Source organism: Mandrillus leucophaeus, unplaced genomic scaffold (genome assembly GCF_000951045.1).
Source record: "Mandrillus leucophaeus isolate KB7577 unplaced genomic scaffold, Mleu.le_1.0 Scaffold67, whole genome shotgun sequence".
Lineage (NCBI taxonomy): Eukaryota > Metazoa > Chordata > Mammalia > Primates > Cercopithecidae > Mandrillus > Mandrillus leucophaeus.
This window is the reverse complement of record NW_012107252.1, coordinates 335262-353523: the sequence shown is the minus strand read 5'-3', so window position 1 is coordinate 353523 and position 18262 is coordinate 335262.

The following is an 18262-nucleotide window of genomic DNA, read 5'->3' as shown; positions in this document are numbered from 1 at the left end:
TGGTGGCTCATGCCTGTAATCCTAGCGCTTTGGGAGGCCGAGGCAAGCAGATTACCTGAGGTCGAGAGTTCAAGACCAGCCTGGACAACATGGTGAAACCCTGTCTCTACTGAAAATACAAAAAATTAGCCAGGTGCAGTGGCACGCGCCTGTAATCCCAGCTATTCTGGAGGCTGATGCAGGAGAATTGCTTGAACCCAGAATTGCTTAACCTCCACTTGAACCCAGTGAAGGTTAATCACGCCACTGCACTGCAGCCTGGGCTACAGGGCGAGACTTCATCTAAAAAAAAAAAAAAAAAGAAAGAAAGAAACATACCCCTAAATAGCACAGAAGATAGAATTAGTATACAAGACATTAAAACAATTATAATAACTATATTCCATAAGCTTAGAAAACTAGAGTAATGAATGATCTTGTTAAGTAGAGAGAAAGGGGGGAAAAGACCCAAATCAAACTTCTAGATGTAAAAAAAATACAATGTCTGCAATGAAAAATGACACTCAATGGCATTAACAGCAGATTTGAATTAACACAGAAGAAAGGACTAGTAAATTTGAAGACAGAGCAATAGAAACTATTTAAAATAAAATACAGAAATATATATATAATTTTATATATATATATATAAAATGAACAGCTCATCAATGAGCTGTGGGATAATTTTATGCAGTCTAACATATGTGTAGTTAGAGTCTCTCAAAGAGGAGAGGAGCATAAAAATATTTAAATAAATAACCAATAATTTCCCAAATTTGATACAACCATAAACCATGGATTCAAAAATACCAACAAACATCAAGCACCAAGGAACATAATGATTAAATTGCTTAAAACCAGTAATAAAGAGAAAATCTGAAAAGTAGGAGAGAAAGAGACACATTATATACAAAAGAACAATGAATGACAGCAGACTTCTAATTGGAAATATTTCAAGCAAGAAGACAGTAGAATAACATCATTAAAGTACAGAAGGTAAAAAAATAACGAAAAAACCTGTCAACCCAGAATTCTGTATCCTGTGAAAATATATTTCAAAACAGAGGAGAAATGATTACTTTTTCCAAAATAAAAAGTTGAAAACATTCATCACTGGCAGACCTGATCTACAAGAAATGTTAAAGAAAGTCCCCAAGTCAGAAGGAAAAATGACACCAGATGGAAATTTTAATCTACACCAAGAAATAAAGGGACTCTGGAAAAGTAGTTATGTGAGAAAACATTGAATACTTTTTTATTTCAAAAGTATCTTTAAAAGATAATTTATTGGTTAAAGCAAAACAATAAGTATTCTGTGTTTATAACATACATAGAAATTAAGCACATGACAATAATAGCCTAAAGATTGTGAAGGAGGAAAGAGAAGCTTGCTGTTGTAAGGTTCGTACTCTGTGTGAAGTGGTATAATATTACTCAAAGTGGTTTGGGATTGAGGATGTACACTATAAACCCAAAAGTAACCGCTAAAAAATAGTTGTATCTAATTAAGCTAATAAAGGAGATAAAATGAAATCACAAAATATCCAGTCCAAAAAAGGCAGAAAAAGAGGGAAAAGGGAACAAACAATACATGGGACAAATAGTAAGCAAATAGCAAGAAGGTAGATTTAAACCTGATCAAATCAATAATCACATTCCATATAAATGGTCTAAATACCACAATTAAAAAGCCAATTGTCAGATTGTTTATACAGGGCAAGATTCAACTCTATGTTGCATGTAAGAAATCCACTTTAGGCTGGGCACAGCGGCTCATGCCTGTAATTCCAGCAATTTGGGAGGCCGAGTTGGGCAGATCACTTGAGGCCAGGAGTTCAAGACCAGCCTGGCCAACATGGCAAAACCCTGTCTCTACTAAAAATACAAAAATTAGCCGGGTGTGGTGGCTACCTGGGAGGCTGAGGCAGGAGAAGCGCTTGAATCCATGAGGCAGAGGTTGCAGTGAGCCGAGATTGTGCCACTGCACTCCAGCCTGGGCAACACAGTGAGACTCCCTCTCAAAAAAAAAAAAAAAAGAAAGAAAGAAATCCACTTTAAATATGAAATAAATAAGTTAAAAGTAAAAAATATTAGTAAAGATGTACTGCACTAACAATAATCAACAGAAAACTGAAATGGCTATATTAATATAATGTAATACAAAGTAGATTTCAAGTAAAGAATATTACCAGTCATTATGAAAGAGTCATTTCATAATGATAAAGTGTTTAGTTCATCAAGAAAATAGACATTTATACACCTAATATATATAACAAACATTTTTTCCTAAATATAACAAACATTTATATACCTAATAGCAGAGTTTCAAAATACATTAAGTAAAACCTGATAGAATTACAAGGAAAAATGGATGGACAAATCTATCTACAATTATAGTTGGAGATATAATTGACAGAACAAGCAGGCAGAAAATCAACAAGAATGTATAGTAAACTTGAACAACACTATCAACCAACTTAACTGACATTTATAAAACACTTTACCCAACAACAGAAGAATACAAATTTTTCAGTGTACATAAAAACATTTATCAGGATAGACCATATTCTGACCATAAAACAAATTTCAATACATCTAAAATTAGTCAAAGTATGTTCTCTGACCACAGTGGAATTAAATTACAAATCAATAACAAAAAGGTATCTGGAAAATCCCCAAATAGTTGAGAACAAAATAAGATACTTTTAAATAACCTACAAGTTAAAAAAAAATAAAAGAAATCAAAAGAGGCATTAGAAAGTATTTTGATCCAAGTGAAAATAAAAATGCAACATATCAGAATTTGTAGGATACCACTAAAGCAGTACTTAGGGGGAAATTTATAGGACTAAACACCTATAATAGAAAAGAAGAAAGGTCTCATATAGTGTTATCAGCTTCTATCTTAAGAAATAGAAAAAGGAAGAGTGAATTTAACCAAAATCAGCAGAAAAATAGAAATAATAAAGACCAGAGCAGAAATAAATGATACAGAAAAACAAAAAAGCAATAAAGAAAATCAATGCAATCAAAAGCTATGTGATTTTTTTTCTTTTTCTTTTTCTTTTTTTTTAAAGAAGATCAAATGACTTTTGGAAAAATACCAAGTGAATTGTCTGCAGCAGAGCACATGTTTTGGAGTCCAACAGACCAGATTTCAGTTACAGCTTGAGTGTTATTAATTATGTGATTTTGGATTGTCCATGCCTCGGTTTCCTCCTGCATAAAATGTACCTGCCTTGCTAATTTCATACATTGCTGATGAGGGTAAAAATGTAAAAAATTTTAAATGCATTTTCCCTTTGACCCAACAGTCCCAATTCTGGGAATTTATTCTACAAGAAACTCTTTTTTTCTTTAACAGCTATTCTAAGATCTGATTCCCATACCACACAACTCACCCATTTAAAGTGTGTAAGTCAATAAATTTTAGTTTGTTTTCAGAGTTGTGCAAACTTTACCACAATTCATTTTAAAACATTTTCATCTCTCCCCTAAAATTCCATACCCATTAGGAGTCATTTCCATTTTCTACCACTTTCTCCAGCCTTAAGCAACCACTAATCTACTTTCTCTATATATAGATTTGCCTATTCTAAACATGTTATATAAATGGAATCATACACGATCCTTCATGACTGGTTTCTTTCACTTAGCATAATGTTTTTAAGGTTCGTCCGTATTGTAGCATGTATCAGTACTTCATTTTTTTTTATTGCCAAATAATATTTCATTGTATGAATATACGACGTTTATCCATTCATCAGTTGATGACGCTTTGATTATTTTTATTTTTTTGCTATTATGAATAATGCTGCTATGAACAATCATGTACAAGCTTTTGTGCAATTTTATGAACATGTTATTATTTCTCTTAGTTGTATACCTAGGATAATTTCTGGGTCACATGATAACTCCATGTTAACATTTTGAAGAACTTCCAAACTGTTTTCCAAAGTGGCTGTACCATTTTACATTCCCACCAGCAATGTATTGGAGTTCCAGTTTCTCCATATTCTCATTCATTGTCATGGACTAAATGTTTGTATCCCTTCAAAATGTATATGTTGAAGCTCTATGTCATTGTATTAGGGATAGGACCTGTAAGGAGGTGATAAAGGTTATACCTTTATCATAAAGGTGAGGCCCTAATATGGCTCTTATAAGTGCCCTTATAAGAAGAGGAAGATATTTATCAACCCATGTTCATAGCAGTATTACTCACAATAGCTACAGTGTGGAAGCACCCCAGGTGTCCATCAGTGGATGAATGGATAAGCAAAAGGTGATATGTCCATACAATGGAATATTCCTCAGCCCTAAAAAAGGAAGGTGATTCTGCAATATGTTATAACATGGATGAACCCTGAGGACATTATACTAGTGAAATAAGCCAGCCACAAAAAGACAAATTCTGTATGATTCCACTCACATAAGGTACTTAGACTGGTCAAAATCATAATGACAGAAAGTATAATGGTGGGTTCCAGGGGCTAGGGGGAAGTGGAAGTGGGGAGTTATTGTTTAATGGAGTTTCAATTTTTTAAGATGAAAAGAGTTATGGAGATGAATGGGGGTAATGGTTACACAACATTATGAATGTGTCTAATGCCACTGAACTACATGCTTTAAAATGGTTAAGATGGTAAATTTTATATTGTATGTATTTTAGCACAATACAAATATTGGAAAAAAGCTGCCAATATATTATTTGTGATCTCATTTAAATATGCAATAAAAGTATAAAAACGTAATTTCAGGTTAGTGGTTAACCTGAGGAGAAGGAGCAGGAAGAGATGAGATTGGGCTTTAGCTGTGCTTTTAATGTTTTTATTTTCTACAAAAAGAGAGAGTTCTGAAGTAAATGTGGCAAAATATCACACATTTGTTAAATCAAGTGAATGGGCTATATAGAGGTCAATTGTATTTTTCTGTACTTTACTGTATTCTTGAAATATTTCATAATTTGAAATCTAAAAATTAAGTTGATAAAAATAAAAGAGAAAGAGACACCAGCATACACTTATATGCTCTCTCTCTGTCTGTCTCTGTCTCTGTCTCTCTCTCTCTACACATGCAGAGGAAAAAAGGGTCCCAGGTACTCAGTGTGATAGTGGTCCTCTACAGGCCAGGAAGAGAGGCCTCACCAGAAACCAAATCAGCCAGCACCTTGATCTTGGACTTCTCAGCCTCCAGAACCATGAGAAATAACATTTCTGTTGTTTGAGCCAACCGGTCTGCAATATTTTGTTATAGCAGCTAAAATGAACTAAGACACTTGTTATTATGTGTCTTTTTGATTATAGCCATCCAAGTGAATGTACAGTATCTCACTGTGGTTTTGATTTGTATTTCCCTAATGGGTAATGATGGTGAGCATCTTTTTTGTGTGCTTATCATATCTTCTTTGGAGCAATGTCTGTTCAAATCCTTTGTCTATTTTTTCAGTTGAGTTATCTTTTTATTGTCAAGTCTACAGAAACTCCTGTACTCATATTAAATGATACACACAAAGCCTGTTTGTTGCAACACTGTTTGTGATAGCAAACAGATTGGGAACAATCTTGGTCTTCATCACTGGGAACTGTGTAGTTTATCCATACAATGAAATATTATGCAGCTGTGAAAAAGAGACAGAAAGGTCACAGAGTACTTTATGGAAAGTACCCCAGGATATATTGCTAAATGAATAAAAACAAGGAAGGTGTAGAACAGAACGTGTAGTATTCTTTTTTCTAAGAAGAGAGAAAAATAAAATATATTATTATTTGCTTACATTTTCTTTGCCTTTTTTTTTTCTTTTTGAGATGGAGTCTAGCTCTGTTACCAGGCTAGAGCAGGCTAGAGTGTAGTGGCGTGATCTCGGCTCACTGCAACCTCCACTTTCCAGGTTCAAGTGATTCCCCTGCCTCAGCCTTCAGAGTAGCTGGGACTACAGGCATGCACCACCACACCAGGCTAATTTTTTTTTTTTTTTTTAATTTTAGCAGAGTTGGGGTTTCACTGTGTTGGCCAGGATGGTCTCGATCTCCTAACCTCGTGATCCACCCACCTCAGCCTACCACAGTGCTAGGATTACAGGTGTGAGCCACCATGCCCGGCCACTTATATTTTCATAAAGTACCATAGGAAGGACCCACAATAAATTTTAAAAAGTGATTACCCATGTGATAAGAGGTGAGTTAACAGGAACAAGGATAAAACTGAAACTTTTTATTGTATATCTTTGTGTATTATTTTGATTTTTGAACCTCTTAAATGTATTGCCCAAAACGACAAAAAAATTAAATTTGAAAAGCTTAAAATTTACATAAAGTGACCAGCCCTTCATAGGTGCCTCCCTTGGGCGCAGGCCTGATTCTTTCCCCTGCAGATAGACGTCCTTCATGGCAGTATGAGACTGGGCCATGAGCACACAAAGCTCCAAGCTTACGTCATTCTAGACCCCAGAGGAAAGATTAGCATTTTCCTGCCCAGTATTTGTAGATAAAAATCTCAAGGAAGGACTCTGATTGGCTCTGCTTCATCACATGCTCATTCCTGTGGCAAGAAGCAGCAACTGTAATTTACTGAGTCATCTGAGCCACAGCCACAGGAGTGGAGGGGGTGAGGGGGTGTCACTTCTTCAAAGAGAAGAAGATGCTGTTATCAGAGGGGGATGGAATGCTGTACAGATCAAAACAACAGGCATCCACCCCAGCAAATGACAGTTCTTAGAGTGTGATACATGCCATGATATAGGTCAACACAGTGGGCTGTGGGAGCCGAGAGGAGGCAGCAATCTAGCCAGGAAGCCTTCCTGGAAGCAGTGATGCTGTCTAGGTTTTAGGAGATGAGTAGGAGACCTTCATGGGAGAAGAGAAAATGTGGACAGTATTTGAGGCAGAGAGAACAGCAACATGCAAAAAGATGCAGAGAAGGAAGGTGGCATTATGGGCTGAATTGTAACTCCCAAAAAAATCTTTTTTTTTTTTTTTTTTTTGAGACAGAGTCTTGCTGTCGCCCAGGCTGGAGTGCAGTGGCACAATCTTGGCTCACTGCAACCTCCATCTCCCAGGTTCAAGCAATTCTTCTGCCTCAGCCTCCTCAGTAGGTGGGACTACAGGTGTGCGCCACCACGCCCAGCTAACTTTTTTGTAGTGGTGGGGTTTCACCATGTTGGCCAGGCTGGTCTCGAACTCCTGACCTCAGGTGATCTGCCTGCCTTAGTCTCCCAAAGTGCTGGGATTACTGGTGTGAGCCACCATGCCCAGCCCCAAAAATCATTTGTTGAAGCCCTAACCTAGGGTTCCTCAGAATGTGACTATATTTGGAGATAGGGCATTTAAGGAGGTGATTGATTTAAATTAGGCCCTAAGGTGGGCCCCAATCCAGTTTGACTAGTGTATTTATTTATTTATTTAGGAGGCAGAGTCTTGCTCTGCTACCCAGGCTGGAGTGCAGTGGCACGATCTCAGCTCACTGCAACCTCCACCTCCCAGGTTCAAGTGATTTTTGTACCTCAACCTCCCAAGTAACTGGGACTACAGGCATGCACCACTATTCCCAGCTAAGTTTTGTATTTTTTGCAGAGACAAGGTTACGCCATGTTGGCCAGGCTGGTCCTCGAATTCCTGGCCTCAGGTGATCCACCTACCTTGGTCTCCCAAAGTGCTGGGAGGACAGGCGTTAGCCGCCGTCTCTGGCCTTGACTAGCGTCTTTATAAAAGGAGGAAATGTGGACTCAGAAAAAGATACCAGGGCTGGCTCAGTGTGCACAGAAGAAGATCATGTGAGGACACAGTGAGAAAGCAGCCCTCTGCAAGCCAAGGAGAGAGGCCTCAGGAGAAACCAAACCTGCCAACACCTTGATCTTGGCGTTCCAGCCTCTCCAGAATTGTGAGAAAATAAATTTCTGTTGTGTCAGCTACTCAACCTGTGTTATTTCATTATGGAAGATTAATTAATAAAGGTAGCATGATGCATTTAGTAAGACCTGGCTGTTCCATGGGCTGCAAGGTGCAAGGCAGGACTGGCAGGTTCTTCAGCGGGTCAGTGTTATAAGCACAGTTTTGGTCTGGGGAAACACATAGTTTAGTGGAAATAAAATTAGCTCATACTTCCTAAGTGTCTATTCTGCTAGACATTGTGCTAAGCTCTTTACATGCATTAACTTGTTGAATTTTCACAACACTCCTGTAAATACTGTTATCCTCCCAGTACAGTAGAGAAAATTGGGCCACAGAGAGGTTAAGTGACTTGCCCAAGATCACACAGCAGACAAGTGATGGAGCTGGGATGGAACCCAGGTCTGTCTGACCCAATCCCTGAGAAAGAGGATTCTCAGGGTCTGGTGACTGCTTGGAAGTGGGTGGAAGTGGGTTGTGAAGGGGGACATGGACAGTGACTGAGGTTTTGAGCCTGAGTACCTGGTGGTGCCACAGACTTTGGGGGAATAATAATGGCATATTTCCCAAAATACTCCTTAAATAATGGCTAATATTTTTGTTTTCCCGAAAATATTCAGCGCTCATAGCTACTGTTATCATCGCAGCTCCGGGGAAGGTGGGGGCGCTGTGCTCTCTTCCGGGCTTGCCACTCCCAGAGCTCCTCTCCCAGTGTTCCTCACCATGGCAATCCCTCCAGGCTTCGGTCCCAGGCCCACTTCCTCCTGGAAGCCCTCCCTCTGTTGCAGCTCAGGGTTAGTCCTCTGATACTTGTTTGAGTGTCTCTGGGGAGCTGCTTGGTCCCCTGGGGTAGTTTGTGCATAGGAGGGAGTCCATTCATGTTCATGGTCTCCCTCCCTCCCTCCTCCCTTCCTTCCTTGTCCCTCTTCCTCTAGAAATCCACGTCATCCTTGCCATCAGACCTCTGCGACGATCCCACCTGGGTGACAAGAGACCCCAGTCCTCACTTCCAAGCACCCTCAGGCACATATTAGCTTACCTAAAAGCCAGTGACGAACTGGAATGGGTGAAGCAGTGGGTGTCGGAGGTGGGTCTCTGAGACCTTGGCGGGGCTGCAGCCCTGCTCCCTCTCGTGAGCTGTCTTGGCCTTAGCTTGGACCCCTTTGCTTCCTTCATATCTGGGGCCTGGCTTCTCTGAACTGTGAGGGTTCTTATTTCCTCCATGTGAGATTTACAGAGTAGGGAACGGGCTGATTGAATGTACAGACAACTCCTCGGGTCGGCCTGGCCTCTGCTAAGGGGTAGGGACCAATTAGGCACCTGCAGTGCTGGGCCCTGTACTGAGCACACCCAGGAGAAAAGGGAAGGAGCAGGCAGCCCTCTGTTCTGGGAGGGGACAGCCTCAGGCTGAGGGCAGGGCCGGGAGGTGGGTGGGGGGAACTTGGGGCATAGCCTACTCCCATCTTCTGTGTCTCCATATGGAGAGGGACTAACAGGTTGCTCCCCAGCCTGAGGCCTGGGTCAGACCCAGTGGGGCACACTGTTGGGATGGATTAAGGAAATACTCTGCCAGGGACTTTCAAGCAGCCGCCTCCTGACCACCTGCCCTTCTCTGCCCTGTCTCTGTCACCCTCTCACACACTGTCACACTTATTAAATGAGATAATCTGAGTAAAGCACTTAGCATCCTGACTGGCAAGCAGTGAGCACTGGATAAATGTGAGGCCCCCGCCCCCACCCAGTCTGTCTGCACATGCTGCATGCATGAGCCCTGGTGGCAGCACTGACACCCCCCTTATACCCCAACTTGCAGAGACTCACAAACACCCACTCACGAGGGAACCCTTGTTCACATTATACACACCATCTCACCCCCACCGCATTTCTTTCTCTCCATTGAACTCCCTCGGCAGGCTCCTGGGCAGAGGACAAGCGGCCCCTGTGGCAAGGGCAGGACTGGGGAAGACACTTGCTCCCCGTGAGCCAGCCTGGTCCAGAGACTTAAATCTGTAAATCTGAACAAGCTGGAGAAAGGGCCTGGGGCTGGCAGGAAGGATGATGGAGGAGGCTGGAGATGAGCAAGCTGACACCAGTCTCCTGACAGGGACCAGAAGAAAGCTGAAAGACAGGCTGGCCAGGGCCAGGGAATGGGAAGGATACAGAGAGGCATGCAGAGCCTCTACAGGACCAAAGTCAGCTAGGAGCATCGGTTGGCAATGGCCATCCCTAAACCACAAGGCCTCTTCCTCCTCAGGTCAGAAAGTAGGATCCTGAGGCTTAGTAGCCTAGGGCTGACCAGAGCCTGGGAGGGTTAGAGAGGAAGGGAGCAAGGACTTTGCCTGTCCCAATCTCCACCTCCAAGGGTCATGTATAAGAGCCCTTGGTCAGAGTCAGACAGGCTTGGAAGAGACAGACAACATATGGAAATAAACAAAACTGGTAGCCTGGGTCATCAGAAGAGTGGGGGAAGGGAGGGGAGCCTGGGCTCCAACAGACACTCTATACCATCAGCACATGTCCACCACAGATTCCCTGCCCACATACAGACACACACAGCCCACACACAATACCATCAGCACATACCCACCACGGATTCCCTGCCCACATACAGACACACACAGCTCACACTCAATGCCATCAGCACACACCCACCACAGATTCCCTGCCCACAGACAGACACACGCAGTTTACACTCAGTACCATCAGCACACGCCCACGATGGACTCCTGCCCACATACAGACACACACAGCCCAGAGACATTACCCAGGTTGAACAGACCACCTAACAGCACACAGACACACTGAGCCACACAGTATTGACACCTCTCACCTATCTCTCATATCTGTATATGTACAGTATGCACAATAGTGCCACACTTGCACCAACAGCAAAGCACCCCAACATACGCTGGACATACACTCAAGCCAAAGCCTAACAGAGCCAGCAGAGATTCTCCCCCTGCCCAAATGGATAACCCAGAAATAGACACACATTTTCTTACAATGCAAATGTATACACACACACAGGTCCACATGCTCTCAGGGACATACACACACGTACACTGCACATATGTGCCCCGACATGCAGATACTGCTCCTTCTACTCAGATAGTCCTGGGTTTTCTTGTCTTTCTCCCCAGTGCCTTTTCTGATCTCTATTTCCATCCTGTATGTCTCTTCAAGACTTATTAGGCAAGACCCTGTCAGTCCATGGCTGGCCTCCTTGCCTCACCAAGGATGCAGGCACACACACATGCACGCATGCACACACACGCACACATTGCACATGGTCATGGGATGCCCTGGGGAGCAGCCTTAGCCCACAGGGAATTCTCCTGCCGTGCTAGGCAGCAGGAAGATAGGGTAGGGACTTTACGGGGTGATGACCCTACCCCAGGATGGGGCCTCCTGGTTCCTTGTTGGACCTCCCAGCTGCTCTTACTGCTCTTGCTACTTATTTGCAGTTCCAGACCACCCTGTGCCTCTCCCGGCACCTTTGCCTTTACACATGCAGTTCTCTGCCTAGAACGCCCTCCCTGCTCCAGCTGTCAGTGGCTGTCAGACTTTTGAATTTCATGGATCAGTTAAAAACTTCAAAAGAAAGTTTGGGGAATGATCGAAAGTTGCCAACTTTTCATTTCATTAGCAAAGATATTTAAAATATAACTACCATCCTCTAACCACCATCATTTCATAAAAAGGATGCTTTAATACCAACAAAGTAGGAAGGACATAATCTCAGGATAAAGAGTAATCCTTTACATTGAACACATTTAGCTTTACGTAAAACCCATTGTGTTGTCCTTTTTCTCATTTCACCCCATGAACCACTGGAAACTTTGTCATAGATCAGTGTTTCAAACCACGGAGTCCTCAAGTTCACCTTGGGCCTCCTCCAGGAAGCCTACCCCACAGTCACCCCCCGGCTCCCCCCAGCACCGGTCACTGTCTGCGGGACTGTTGCACTCTGCACATATAGCCACAATCATTATTGTTTACCAAGGGCCCACCCAGTTAAGCGCTGCCAGGTGCTTAACACGGATTATCCCATTTTATCCTCATAACCCTGAAAGGTGAACATTTTACAGATGAGAAACCATAAGTGGCTTCCCCCAATCCTGCAACCCCTGCTGGAAGCCTGATTGCTGGAGGGTGGTGGAAAGAATCGCAAACACAGATCTGGCTGCTAATCCAGGCTCTCCATCCCTACTTGCATGATTTGGGCAAGTCATTTCACCAATCTGGATCTCAGTTTTATCATCCATGAAATAGGAACAATATTACCTACCTGGCAACACTGTCCTGAGGGAGTGCATGTAAATCTCCCAAGACAGCGTCTGGCACACAGAAGACACTGGAAAATGGGGCTGGGCCCCTCCCACATTTCCCGTTCTCCCCTCCCCAAGCCCAGTGACTTTCTCTACACCTCATTCTCCCAATTGTCCGTCTCCCTACCTCTCTTTCTCAGGCTCCTGTGTTAAACTCTATTGCTTGTCCCCTCCTCTAAAACTGGGAGTGGCCCAGGGAACAAGCCTTGGCCCTCTTCCCTCTTCTATCTAGTCTCCCTCACCAGCTGAGCTCATTCTGCCCCATGGTTTTAACTTCCTCCCTTCCTTCCTTCCCTTCCTCCCTCCCTCTTTTCTTTTCTGTTCTGTTCTGTTCTCTTTTCTTTTCTTTTCTTTCCTTTCCTTTCCTTTTCTTTTCTTTTCCTTACTGTGAGACAGGGTCTTGTTCTGTCACCCAGGCTGGAGTACAGTCATGGCTCACTGCAGCCTCAGCTTCCCAGCTTAAGCATTCACCCACCTCAGCTTCTCAAGCAGCTTGGACTACAGGCTATGCCACCACAGCTGACTAATTTCTATGTTTTGTAGAGATGGGGTCACAGTATGTTGCCCTGGCTGGTCTCAAACTCCTGGGCACAAATGATCAGCCTCAGCCTCCCCAAGTGCTGGGATTACAGGCATGAGTCATCGCACCCGGCATCCCCTTGGCTCTAAATATCATCTACACATTGACTCTAAAATATAAATCTCCAGTCCTGATCTTTTCCCAGGATCCAAACCTATATATTCAACTGCCTACTTGACACCTCTCCATATGGCCTCATGGGTCTCCCAAACTTAGTACATATGAAACAGAGACTTGATTCCTCTCGCCCCAAACCATTCCTCTACCAGTTGTTCCATCTCAGTAAGTCACACCATCATGGCCTAGTTGCTCAAGTTGACCAGCCTGGCCAACATGGCGAAACCCCATCTCAACTAAAAATATAAAACATAGTGGGCATGGTGGTGCACACCTGTAGTCCCAGCTACCTGGAGGCTGAGGCAGGAGAATCACTTGAACCCAGGAGGTGGAGGTTGCCATGAGCTGAGATCATACTTCTGCACTCCAGTTTGGGTAACAGAGTGAGATTCTATCCCAAGAAAAGAAAAAAAAAAAAAAAAAGGAGAAGAAGAAATGCACTTTCAAAGTGCAGTTGTAAGAAGCTTTGAAGCTTCTTCCCAGGCCTCTTGCAATCCTCATACTTGGAGACCCAAGCTGCTATGTAGGAAATCCAACCACCCTGAGGCTGCCATGCTGTGAGGGAACCTAAGCTTACAGAGAGGCCACCTGCAGAGGAGAGAAAGATGCCTAGTCAGCCTCCAATTGTTACATATCACAGACACCCTTGAGTCACCCCAGCTGAGGCCCCAGACATTGTGGGGCATAGATTAGCCATCTCCACTGTGGTCTGTCCTAATTCCTGACCCCAGAATCATGAGATATAATCACAACAAATTATTGTTTTAAGCCACTACTTTTCAGCATAGTTAGCTATAGAGAACTAGATAACCAGCAGGAGGATTACTCTGGGCTTGTAAAATTAGTTGGGGTATGTTCTCTCTCGTGTATTTTCTGAGAGTTTGTGTATGATTGGTATCATTTATTCCTTAAATATTTGATAGAATTTCCCAGTGAAACCATCTGGGTGGGAAATTTTTATATTATAAATTCAATTTCTTTAATAGATACCGTTTTCCAGATTTTCTATTTTCTCTTATAGAATAATCTTCATGAATGCCAATAAATTATACCACTACCATTATGAAAGCCCTCAATGGCTTCCCTTTGCACAAAAAATGAAACCAAAGTCCCTTCCACAACCTATAAGGCTCTTTATGATCTAGCTCCTACCTACTTTTCTGATCTCACCTAGAATCACATTTCTAATATTTACAGGACTGATTCCTTAATATCATTCATTCATTCATTCATTCATTCAGTTTGTTAGTTATTAAATTAGTTAGAGATGGGGTCTTGCTCTGTTACTCAGGCTGGAATGCAGTGGCACAATCATAGCTCACTGCAGCCTCAAACTCCTGGGCTCAAGCAATCCTCCTGCCTCAGCCTCCCAAAATGCTGAGACTTAATATCATTTACATTTCAGTTCAGGTGTCACCTCTTTAGGGAAGTCTTTTAGGCCAAGTCAAAATTACCCCCTCAATTGATCTGTTTCATATTATCTATTTAAAAAGTTTTATATCACTTATCATTATCTGACATTATCTTTATTCTTAGTTAACTCATCTATTATTGCTATGTATTCACCACACCTTTTAGAATTTCAGGTCCATGTAGGCAGGGACCTTGCTGGTCTTATTCATGGCTGTGTGCTAGGAGCCTAAAACACATGGCCATAGAAGATGGTAACTACATATTTGCTGAATCGTTGACTTGTTGTGCTGGCCCCCAGCCCTGTGCTCTGCTGTGATCAGTCCCCAGACATGGTTAGCATCAGGTAAAGGAATGGGTAGAGTTTCTAGTGGTCACGCCTCCACAGTTTTTGTTTTTATTTTTATTTTTCCTCCTACCAGCCTCTGACTCCAGCCTGACTCTCTTGCCCATCACCAGCAATCAGGAGGCATCTTCAAGGCCATTTAGGAGAAGGGATCCAAGTGTAGCACCTGGACACAAAGCTGTGGCTACTCATTCTAGTTCAGAAGCCTCTGAGTCCATGAGTGTCTTTGAATAAATCACTTCCCCTCTGTCTCTCACCCGACACATTGTAGATGCTCAGTCATTCTCCAGTAAAGATCACTTGACTGTGGGATAGACCCACATTTATATAGTTCTAACTTACCCCAATACCCTTGTTATAGATGAGGAAACTGAGGCACAGAGAGGCTAAGTAGCTCCACTAATGCCACAGAGTGAAAAACTGGAAGTGTTGGAGTTCATAGATTTCCCCCTCAATTTATGATTCCACCAACAAGGGCATCAATTTCAGAAATTAACAGCTTCAAATGATGGCATCAAACCGGACGCCCCAGCAGCCCTACAAAGTGCATCTCCAATTCAGGTTTATCTTCATTAAGCAAGTAATTCATTACCGGGCAGTAAGCATTCACATCAGAGAGAGAATATTAAAAAAGTAATTATATTTTTTCACAGTGAAGCTTTCTGGGTAAATTGTATGCAAATTGCTGTCTAAATCAGGCTGGCAGATCCCATGCAGGTCTCGGCACCATTTGGGGGAATATTTGGGAGGTTGGACTAGTCACTCTCTGCCCACTTTAGTGAGTGTCCAGCACAGAGTCTGGCATTGAGACAGAGAAGGTTTAAAAATAATAGTCTCTATTATTTCTTAACTTCATCAAAGCTTGGTTTCCCCATCTGTAAAATGGGGCTCTTCCTAGGACTCAATAGGGGAGTGGAGAGGACAGTCTCCAGCACAGGACCTGCCTCGCATGGACATGGGAGGCAGCTGACTTGGGAAATGGCAAGACAACTTCAAGGAGGAACACAGGGTTGTATCAATGAAGCACTGATACCTATGGGCCCAGAGAGAGGGTTGAGATAGCTGCTGGGTTAGGGCAGGGGATGCTGGGGTAAGGCAGTGGGCGCTGGTGAGGGACCAGGAGGCCTGGCTTTCTTCTCATCCTGGCTCAGCCACTAAGTCATGTGTGACCCTAAGTCCTCTGGGCTATGCTTAATACCCAGCCATCTTTAACTATGATAACAATCACCCACCAGGTGCACAGAACCACCATTGCTCCCAGGTCACCCTGACCTCTAACCTGTAGGAACTAGAAGGCCTATGCTTGAAAAGGGAGGCTTGAAGAGCAAAGACATCAATCCTCTCAGTTTACTGATGGGAAAAAGAAGCCCAGAGAAAGGCATGAGTGACTCAGAGTCACACACCAGGTAAGTGATGGAGTCAGAACCAGAAACCCAGGCCAGAGCAGCTCCAACCTGCACTGTCAGTACCCGTCTTGCCATGGGCACTTGCCGCCTGTTCTGGAAGCTGTTGCACATGTGGCTTTATCTCAGGGTTGGGAAGTGACCCCGGGCTTGGGTCTGAGAGAGGTTATTTCCCAACTGAATCTTAGTTTCTCCACTTGTCAGATTAAGCAGTTGGGAGAGACGTCTCTATGGAGCCCTCCCATGAGACTTACTAGGTAGGATTTTTAATGACATCCTTTCCCTTCCCCCATGGCAAAAACTCTGAGGAGAGCCAGGACTGCCCAGAGAACTAGGGGTAGAAGCGCTGGGCCTGGCTGAGGACACCTTTGTGCCAGTTCCCAGCCTACCTTGCCCACACACTGGCCACCAGCTGGTGGTGATGGTTTAGGAAGATGCACAGTGCCCCCTTGTGATGGGGGCCACCGATTACAGAGCTCCAATAGCCCAGGTCACAGGGCTAAGGCTATCCCAGAGACCGTCTCCAACAGGTCCACACAAAGGTACAGCACCGGCACACAGAGCTGTTGGGAGCTGTGGCTATATCTGGAACTATAGTCACTAAAAGTCCAGCCAGGCACTGTGGCTCACACCTGTAATCCCAGCACTTTGGGAGGTGGGTGGATCACCTGAGGTCGGGAGTTCGAGACCAGCCTGTCCAACATGGAGAAACCCCATCTCTACTAAAAATACAAAATTAGCCGGGCGTGGTGGCACACGCCTATAATCCCAGCTACTCAGGAGGCTGAGGCAGGAGAATCGCTTGAACCTGGGAGGCAGAGGTTGCAGTGAGCCGAGATGACACCACTGCACTCCAGCCCGGACAAGAGTGAAACTCCATCTCAAAAAAAAAAAAAAAAAAAAGTCTAGCTCCATTCCAACTCACACTTGGGCTGGTACACACAGCTACACCCATGGGACATGCAGACAGGAACAGGTGTCCACAGCAGCCTGGCCAGATACGGCTATACCTGACCAGATATGGCTGTTTGACGTTGACACACAGCCACCCACAACACCCAGCCACAGTTCAGCCTTGGGTAGTCACCCAGCAGTGGTGCACCACAGACACTGCATTACCCCATCACACCCAGACACCGGCCCCTCAGGGAGAACAGGTAACTCCTCTCTGTCCCAGCTGTTGCTCACAACCTTTCACCTGTGCAGACCGTTGGTTCCTCATTCATGGGTTACTTAAAAAGTCTTCCTGCCACCCGGGGACAGTCAGTTCCCAGGCTGCACACAGAAGCACCTGCTTCTGTGCATGTCCAGACACACGTTATGGCTGCTTCTATACTGGGGAGGCCCTTCTGTTCTCCTGTCTTGCTCAAGCATTGCTTTCGAGCATCCAGTCCTGCAGGGGATTTTAGAGACCAATCAAGGCACAGCTCCTGCCTTCTCCCGACCTTGACATCTCTGAGACGCAGCCCCAGCAGCAAGCAACCTCAGGCCTTGCCAGTCAGGCCTCCTCCCACACCCTTCTCTGAGGCTGGGTTCGGGTGGGTTTAGGAATGAGCATGGGCTTGTGGAACTTTCTTCAGGCATGAAACCTTCCCAGGCACTGGGAGTTTCCTTTCTGACTGGCCTTTCTTTAACTTACCTTTCCAGAAGAAATGCAAGGCTCCCCTGGAAGCCTTTCCTGACCGTGCCTGTAGCACTGGCCCCTGGGTACAGCCATGGTCAAGCTTTGACCCAGGAGTCAGGAGCACCAGGTCGAAATCCTGGCTCCTATTCTAATTTCCTGAGTGACCCTGGGCCCATCTAGTCTTTTTTCTGGGCCTCAATTTCTTCTTCTGCACCATGAGGGCAGGGTGGGAGGACAGCATTGAACTCAGCTCAAAAGGACCCTCCAGTCTCATATTTCTCAAGCTGTGCTTTCCCCAAAGACCAGGACTGGTGACTGAGGCAGCCAGAGCCAGACCCCACTCCCTGGTCACCTGCTCTAATGTTTCCCCCCACCCTGGGCTGCTGACTGCAGACACCCCTGGCAAAGGCAGAGCAGAGCAGTGGAAGGCGCAGTGTCATCGGAATCAGAGAGAGTTGCAGGCACGCTGTGCTGCTTGAGGGTGGGTTCTGGACCTGCAGCTTCTTCGGCAGGGCCTGGTGTGCAGGCATCACTTAACAAACATTTGCTAAAATTGAAACCAATTCACTCCTTCCTAGCTGTGTAGTCT